The sequence below is a fragment of the Peromyscus eremicus genome, chromosome 20 (genome assembly GCF_949786415.1).
Source record: "Peromyscus eremicus chromosome 20, PerEre_H2_v1, whole genome shotgun sequence".
Classification (NCBI taxonomy): domain Eukaryota; kingdom Metazoa; phylum Chordata; class Mammalia; order Rodentia; family Cricetidae; genus Peromyscus; species Peromyscus eremicus.
Window position 1 is genome coordinate 22,156,296 of NC_081436.1, and position 9,627 is coordinate 22,165,922.

Below are 9,627 nucleotides of genomic sequence, written 5' to 3' on the forward strand. Positions count from 1 at the left end.
TCTATGTAGCTTTGGCTGACCTGGAGTTTGCTGTGTAGACTAGGGTGGCCTCAGACTCAAAGATCTGCTTGCCTCTGACTTTCAAGTGCTGAGGTGTGCCACCATGTCTGGCTCATGAAACACTCCTTATTTCAAAATGCTGCGTAAGAACTCTACAAATATGTCTAGGCTACATTAATCGGAAATCAGGAAGAAAGAAAAATAACTGTTTAAAGCTCCTTGGATGCGAATGCTCAAGGCTGGGCCCCTCTCAATTCTGAAATGTCAAATGTGTGTAAGATGCGACCCAGTGTATGGATGTAATTCAGCCAAGCTGCGCAAGTGTGAGAAAACCAGCACCTGCCCCGTGATACAAAGTAGATAGGAGAAGTTTCACCAGCCAATACCAGAGTGGCAGAGTTCTCTGAATCAAAACGTTGTTTCTGAGAGCTGACAGGAGCTGGGAATGGATAGCTTAACCTTTTAATCCCAGCACTTGGGAGGCAGAGGTAGGTGGATCTACCTCTGCCTGTCTGGCCTACAGTTCCAGGACCACCAGGACTATACAGAGAAACCCTGTCTCAAAAAAGCTAAACCAAACCAAACCAAAAAGTAATACTTATTTCTCCTAGGCTATCACAAACTAAATGAAACCGTTTGTATTGAGACAGAACTTCAGTATGCAGCCCAGGCTGTTGTCGAATCCATGATTCTCCTGCCTCAGCACTCCCAAGTGCTGAGATCACAAGCCAAGCTAGAAAGAAATGTAGAGTGTGCATTTGAATATGTGTGTGTGTGTGTGTGTGTGTGTGTTCCCTCCCACACACCCTTCTCCCCTCACCCAGGTCTCACCCAAGCTGGCCTCAAACTCTCTATGTAGCCAAGGATGAACTTCAATTTCTGATCCTCCTCTCCTGTATGCAGAGATATTTCATAGGTGGGTGTCACTATGGTTTGTGAAATGAATGTTTTTTTTATGTGCATTGATGTTTTGCTGCATTTATGTCTGTGTGAGGGTGTCAGAAGCCCTGGAACTGAAGTTACAGACAGTTGTGAGTTGGCATGTGGGTGCTGGGAATTGAACCCGGGTCTTCTGGAAGAGCAGCTGGTGCTCTTAAGCTATGAGTCATCTCTCCACCCCCAAAGTCTGTTGTTCTCTTTTCAACCTTGGGGGGGGTGGTGAGCAACTCATTTACCTAATGAACTATGGGCTAAATTCTTACCTAAACCTTGTTCGGATTTTTGCATTACATTTCAGACCTATTTACCTATACTCTTATAAACAGCACTATCCTAATTAGAACATTTTAAAGACAGCTGTCTTATTAAAATTTAAAACCATGAAAGAGGTATTACAGTCAGAAGTTCAAAGGACCATTTCCCAGTGCCCTCAAGCCATGGACAGTGACAGGGGAGAACATCAGAGAATGGAAACTGATTGGTGGCCTTTATGGAGCATCCCTTCCCCCAGACTCACACTTAATCTAATATTGGAGATGAGCCATGTATTTCTCAGGATTCCCTCGTGAGGATTAAGAATGAAGGACTCCGAAGTTCTTAAATTCTCATGTAACCGTTTGTCCTAGTCGCCTTGACTTCTGATGGCCTTGAAATTCTAGCCAGAAATGTAGCTCAGTTTCTGGAGATAGGACTTTTATTTCCCATTTATGCATTTATAATTTATTTTAGTGTTTGTTGTAGAGGTCACGTGCCATGGCATGCCCATGGAGGTCAGAGGACAACTTGCCTGAGTCTTATCTTCTTCCACCATGTGGGTTCTAGAAATCAAACTCACCATCAAGCTTGGCAGCAAGATCCTCTGTCTACAGAGCCATCTCATTGGCCTCTTAGGTTTTGGGACAGATTCTCCTGTATCCCAGGCAGGCTTTTAACTCCTGCCTCCACCTCCCAAGTGTTTGGATTTCAGGTGTATACCACCCTACCCAGCTAGAGTTAGAACTTTTCCTGAGGCAAATTACCATCCACTCACCACTAAACCTTTTTCTTCACAAAATTGACTTAGCAGCCTTTAATCCCAGCACTAGGCACTCAGGAAGTAGGAGCAGGTGGATCTCTGTGAGTATGAGGCCAGCCTGGTCTACTTGAGAGTTCAGACAGCCAGAGCTACAAAGTGAGACCTGAGACCCTGTTTTGTTTTGTTTTATTTTTATTTTTTTAAAGTTGCCTTATCAGAACTTCTCTGTACATGGCACTTACAAGGTGGTATGTCACACTAGAACCCCAGCAGAGAAACCAAATTTTAATTGGTGTCTATAGTCAGAACTAGCTGAACTTGCAAGGTAAAAATGTCCATCCATTGGACTCCATCTGCAGTAAAGGTCAAATCTTGTATGTAATATATGTGAATTCCAGTGTTTTCAAACATATGCTATGGTGACTGCTGTGGAATGCTGTTCTTTATGAGAGCAGCTGTGGCAACCCTCACAGTCAGAACTGTTGATGCTCCCTCAGACAAGTACTGGGCAGGGAGGGGCATTCGACCCTCACCTGAGATTCTAGCTACCCTCCCGCTTCCTCTCCCCAGACTTCATATAGACTTAAAAGGAACATATGGCAATTGGAAGGTTTCCTGAAGTGGGTGCCCCATCTCTCCAGCCATGGGAAGTTGACATGCCTGAGGTCATGAGAGTTTTCAATGATGTGGTCATTTTGGGGTCACCCACACTCCTAGAAGTAAGCCAGTAAACTTGAAGGTTCACCAAGTTGGACTTAGGTAGGATTGTCTCTTTGGTCTGTTGTGGGCAGGTGTCTTACCTGGGGTGAGTAGAAGTTTGCTCATGACTCCCTAGAAAAAGTTAACATAACAATGACTAAATGTCTGTGGTGGTTGAAAGAAAATAACCCCCAAAAGGGTGGCACTATTAGGAGGTGTGGCCTTGCTGGAGTAGGTGTGGCCTTGTAGGAGGAAGTGTGTCACAGTGGAGGTGGGCTTTGAGTTCTCCTATGCTCAAGTTACTTCCAGTGTCACAGACCACTTCCTGTTGCCTGCAAGATGTAGGACTTTCAGCTACTTCTCTAGCACCATGTCTGCCTGCATGCCACCATGTCCCACCGTGATAATGGACTGAACCTCTGAAAATGTGAGCCACCCCAATTAAATGTTTTTCCTTTATAGGAGTCACTGTAGTCATGGTATCTCTTCACAGCAATAGAAACCCCAACTAAGACAAAATATAATTTCTCTTCCAGATGGAATTCTGGCACAGAAAAAGGCCATCAGCTAAAAACTAAAGATGTCAGTTAATAAGAACCTATCAATACTGATTAATTTTGACAACTGTATCATGCAACTATGCCAATAAGGTTGCCTGAGTAGACTGCAGAGGGAAATGACTTTTTTGATGGGAATCCCATGGAGACCAGGGTCTCTTGTCACTGCCTCCCACGTGCTGAAATTATAGCTGTACTACCATGCAACTTGAAACCACTCTAAAATTAAGTTTACTGAGACAAAAATTACCCATGGTTTGCACACATGTTAATGCTGAGCTATGTATCCCCTGCTCTCCTGACTTAACAGTTGCTTGATTGGCAGACTGAGACCAAGTCTATGTGGACTTCAGCTCAAGAGTTCTGTTCTACCAACATACCTGGCTAGCTTAAAATTTACTTTTTCCTATTTACTTATGTATTGTTTATATATTCACACAAGGTCTTGTGTGATCCAGACTGGCCAGGGACTTGCTATGTAGCAGAGACTACCCTTAAACTCCTGATCCTCCTCCCTCCATGTCCCAAGTGCTTCGACTACAGACATGTACCACATCCTGTCCCATTTAAAATTGTTTATTAGTTTGTAGCTAGAGTTTTCCTGCCTGGCCCACAGTCAGGACAAATCTCTGTCACCCGCCAGTCCCACAGCCGCTCAGACCCAACCAAGTAAACACAGACTTATATTGCTTACAAACTGTATGGCCGTACCAGGCTTCTTGCTAACTGTTCTTATATCTTAAATTAATCCATTTCTATAAATCTATACCTTGCCACGTGGCTCGTGGCTTACTGGCATATTCACATGCTGCTTGTCATGGCAGCGGCTGGCAGTGTCTCTGACTCAGCCTTCCACTTCCCAGAATTATTCTCCTCCTTGTCCCGCCTATACTTCCTCCTGCCTGACTACTGGCCAATCAGTGTTTTATTTACTAACCAACCAGAGCAAAACATTTGCCATACAGAACATCCCACAGCATTAGTTCTCTGAGTTTTGTATGTGTTTTGACCATGCTCCCCCAGCTCTTCTCAGATCCACCCTGACCTCCCTACTCATCCAACTTTGTATCTTTTTTTTCAGGCCTTCGTAACCAATTTCAATTTGTGCTGCCCAAATATTCTTAGCTGTATCATTATTTATTATTATTGGGGCAGGATTTCACTATGTAGCCGTGGCTGTCCTTGAACTCATTTTGTAGACAAGGCTGTCCAGGAACTCAGAGGTCCACCTGCCTCTGGCTTTCTGAGTGCTGGGATTAAAGGCGTGCGCCACCAGCCCCATCCCACCTGCTTTTAATATTGATCGATCTGTATTCTGTATGTCAAGTCTCTTCACAGCAGGCAAACCATACTCAGCCTTGCTTCCCCACTGATCACACTGAAAGGCTGGTGAGACTTGTGAAGCTTGTGAAGAAATATGGTTTCTTTTTAAAATTTATTTTCGTCTTGTGTGTATGTATGTGGTGATGGACATGTGTGTGCAGGTGTGGGCATCTATGTATGCACATGGGAAGCTAGAAAAGGATATCCTGTGTCTTGATTTATTCTCACTCTATTCCCCTGGGATAGGTCTCTCACTGAACCCATGGATCCTCCTGTCTCTGTTCCCCATAGTGCTGGGATTACAAGCGCATGTGACCACAGGGGTATTGTCTGGGCATTGGTGGCATTCGCCTTTAATTCCAGCACTTGGAAGGTAGAGGCAGGCCGATCTCTGAGTTAGAGGCCAGCTTGGTCTACAGAGTGAGTTTCAGGACAGCCAGGACTATACAGAGAAACCCTGTCTCAAAAAACAAAACAAAACAAAACAAAAAAGTGGGTACTGGGATCTGAACCTGGGTCTGTATGCTTGAACAGCAAGTGCTTATACCCCTAGTCATCTCTCCAGCCCCAGGACATGGTGTTTTCTGGAGATCTTCTGTGACAGATCCCTTTGCACAGTCCCAGCTCACTTGACCCCTGCAGACCTTCACGATTTATGCCGGTCTAGACCCTGCTACTGTGTTTCCACTTAAGGATATATTTGCAGGTAACAGAGAGGAGATTTGCTATCAGCAGAAGAGGACAGCAAGTGTCCAGCTGTTTGCAGCTGGACAGGAAGCCTGTCATCCTGTGATCTGCCCAAGCCCTGGTGTCCATAGTGATTCTGATTGGGATTTTCGACACTAGCTGATCATAAATCCAATTTTAGAGAAAGTACAAGCTTCTCCCTTCCAGCAAACCTGCAGCTCCAATTAGATGTCACAGGGGAAACAGACTGATTGCACTTAAGAGTCTAATCACAAGTGTGTAAATACAGGGAACAAAAGAGCAAAGTAACACACAAACCCACCCATTCAAAGTACTCAAGAGAAACAGGCCAAACCAGCCGTCACCACACAAGTCTAACTGAGCTAGCTTATCTTGTTTCCATATCTTCTGTGAAGAAATGAACTAAAATCCCTGGTGTTTAATGTCCCCAGTGTGCCTGATGTGATACTGAGAGAGGCTGTTTCCTCGGAGCAGTTTCAGAATGGCCAGAGTGCTCAGAGCAGAGCTCAGCAACTCACTTCTTTGTGCTAGACACAGCAGTCTCAAACAGCACAGGGGATTCCACATGGGCCTCCAGTTTGTGGTTGAAGTCCTCTCCCACCGACTATATCTCTAATCTCTCAAAATCTCTCTTTTTGGGACAGGGCCTGAGTGTAATCCTGGGTGTCCTGGAATCACTATGTAGACCAGGCTGGCCTTGAATTTACAGAGGTCCATCCACTTCTCCCTCCCTAGTTCTGGGTTACAGACATGCTGCTACCATGGCTGGTCCCCTAATCTTTTTTAAATTATATTTTACCTACTTTTGTGCTGTGATGTGTGTATATATGTGCATGTGTGACGAGGCACGAATGTGGAGGTCCAAGCCCTCTTCCATGTGGTCTTGGGGATCAAACTTAAGCTGTCAAACTTGGTAGCAAGTTCCTTCACCCCTGAGCTATTTCACGTGCCCCCGACTCCTTTTTGACACAAAGTCCCTTGTATCACAGACTGACTGTCAGGATTGCAAACGTGGACCACCATGCCCAGTTTATGCTGTGTTGAGGATCAAACCAGGGCTTCTGGCATGCTAGACAAGCACTCAGTCAACCAACTGCGTGATACCCTGTCATCTTTTGTTTCTTTGCTAGGTTACCCAGGCTGGCTTTTAACTTGTCCTGTAGCCCAAGCAGGCTGTAAAGTTCCATCTTCTGAGAAGATGAAGTGCAGAGCTCCTTCAGTATCTTTTCAAGAGGAAGCCCTGAGTGGTAATGTACACAAGCAGTCCAACTACTGAGGAAGCTGGGTCAGGATTACTTGAGCATAAGACTTGGAGACCTGCCGGGGCGACAGCGAGACCTTCAAGAGGGAGAAGGCGGAGTAAAAGGAAGCCACGGCTGTGGTGTTCAAGAGGTTTACAAATGCATTTTTCTGGGCCGCGCAGATAGAGGGTTCATTTGGCAGTTTTTAGCATACAAACACAAGGACCTGAGTATGAGCCCCCAAACCCACAAAAAAAGACAAGCATGGTGTTGGTTCCTATCACCCAGTGCTGAGGAGATGGCATACGGAGGGGGACCCTTGGGCTTGTTGGACAGTCACTCTAGCCCGATCAGTGAGCTCAAGGTTCAATCAGACTCTGTCTCAAAAAGGACAATGGAAAGCCGGGGTGACAGCCTAGTAGTTAAAGTACTTACTATGCTGTTGGGGACACAGAGGTCCTTGTGCTCACAGATAAGCACTGGGGAAACCAGGAATGTCAAACACACAGGTTGTCTCTTTGAAAGAGACGTATAACCAGTTTTCTGCCCTCAAGAATGGGAATGGATGTGGCTAATTATAGACTGTGACCTTGGCAATATGGTACAGCCAGGCCACAGCTGGCTCCCCAGACTTACGTTTACCTCAGTCATCCTCCCCAGACCCTTATCTTGAGCACTGTTCTTCAGTCAATATATAGCACCCATCTATATGGGAGAAGTCACATGTACTTTACAAATAGGACCAGAGGTGGTTTACAGCCTGGTGACCTTTGCTCTATTTGTATGACTAAGACCATACCAGATACTCCCCCAGACCCTTAAGATGTCACATGTAGTCAATATACAGAACCTGTCTTTAAGGAAGAGGTCACGTGTACTTTACAAAGAGTTTTGATGTAGCCATGCTTTAAGCTTTACTGTGCACACGGGATTGAGTTATCACCAGGAAACTTTTCCAAATTGTGCTGTACTTAAATATGCCTTAAATAAATTGCCCAGTGTCAGACTCGTGAAGTTTGAACCGACATAGGCTACTGAGTCATGTTGAACCGGATTTCCTTCTTGCCTCTCACAGAATGTCACTCTGTTGGCCATGATGCTTGCGGACACTCCCACACTATGCAAGCATGAAGACCTGAATTTGGACCCTCCGCACTCACTAAAAAGCCAGGCCCAGCAGTGTGTAACACCAGGACCCTGGTAACGCCAGGACCAGGGGAGACAGACACAGGCAGATCCTGGGGACTTGCTCGATAGTCAATCTAGTGGAAACGGAGGTGTTGGGTTCAATAAGACCCTGTCTCAAAAACAAGGTGGAGAGAGATAAAGATGCCCAGTGTCACTCGCTGACTGCACACACGTACACAGCCCCACACCCAGCACACACAAATAAATGTATTTTCCTGGGAGAGCAGAGCATGACTGTGGCTCACGCTTGTTGCTCCTGAGCTGTATGGAGACATCGGTTTGAAGCTGCCCTTTCCTTTCCAATAGATGCTCTTCACTTCTGGCTTTTGCTGCATGGGACCAAGTCCAGGGCCCTGTGCATACGAAGCTAGCATGGACACTGAGTTACCCCAACCAATTTCTGGCTCTATTTTTTTTTTTTTTAAACACTGTCTCAATCTGTACATATGGCCTGGAACTGTCCCATGGTAATCATCCTGCCTCCCAAGGGCTGGGCTAACAAGGCTGAGTCAGCAATCCAGATTCTGGATACTCATGAGCACTGATGGAGTGGCTCAGACTTCCCTCCTTCAGACACTCCTGACAAGGTTGTCCTCCAGCTCCTTCCTGGACAGGAGCTGGGGTTGTGGGCCACCTCAGATAGGTGACAAGGAATACAGACCTCAGTTATTCTTGCTGGACAACAGACCATGATGCCATCCCCACGCCCTAGAGGCTGAGGCACAAACTCACTATTTCAAGGCCAGCCTGGAGATGTCCACCTACAGTAAATCTAGAACTCCAGCACTCCTCACAAGATGCTGGGGTCTGTAGAGGCTGGATGTTTCTCTTTGGACATATCCAAGACTGAACATAACAGGGAATCTGGTTTAGTATCTGGTGACCTTTCTGGACACCATTACCACAATGTATCCCAAAACTTAGTTCTGGCTCTTACTGAGTTTAAGGTCGACTTGTTTACATTTACCTTGCTAGATGAAATATTAGTTATTACCAAGCTGGTTAATTCGCCTAGTTTCTGTCAACTAAAAGTCTGATGAATAACATCTTCACGTTTGTCTTGTAGGCAGGGTTCTCTATGTAGCCTGGCCTGGCCTGACACTCACGGTGTAAAGTAGGCTGACTAGCTGGGCCATCTTTCCAGCCCTTTGTTTTCATCTATACCCAAACATGCAGCCCAAGGCAAGGCTACATCCAGTGTTCCCCTTCCAGCTGGGCAATTCATAACTCAACTTTTGACTAGCTTGGCTAACCCAATACCAATCTACTTAACAAAGATCAAAGACTGGCAGATGCCATGATGTAATCCATTTACCCAGTGAGCATTTCCCTGATAAGCAAGCCTCTCCAAAAGATGAAATAGCCACAACCTGAGCTGATGGGACCCAACAACACTCACTCTTTCTTGTTCTTTAGCTACAAACTTCAGTATTTAATCTAGGCAAAAAGAACCGAAATCAAGGTCTGATGATTCTGAATCACTGGATCCAGGTGATTTTTCAACTTCAACCCATTTTCACGGGGACCAGGAATTTCTTACTAATTTACAATCCAGTAAATACTTAAAAAGGACTACAGGAAAGTCTAGTTGAGTGTGTGGCCAAGTCTGCATAGGACTCTACTGTAAACTACACTAGATATCTGACTGCATTACTAAAGGGTTTCTGGTAGGCAATCTTCTCGGATCCAACACTACTGTCAGTGTTATGAACATGTAATAACGTTTGATAGGTGAACTCATTTTTTAACTTATAAAGGTTTATGGGGACACAGTCTCACTCTAAGTCAGAAAACAATGCAGACTTGAGGCAAATGGAAAGCATGCAAGGATGAGCTACATTATTCTGCTGGATTATGTTGCTGTAAAGAATGAAGAAAACAGCCAGGCATGGTGGTGCACACCTTTAATCCCACTACTTGGGAGACAGAGGCAGGTGGATCTCTGTGAGTTCCAGAC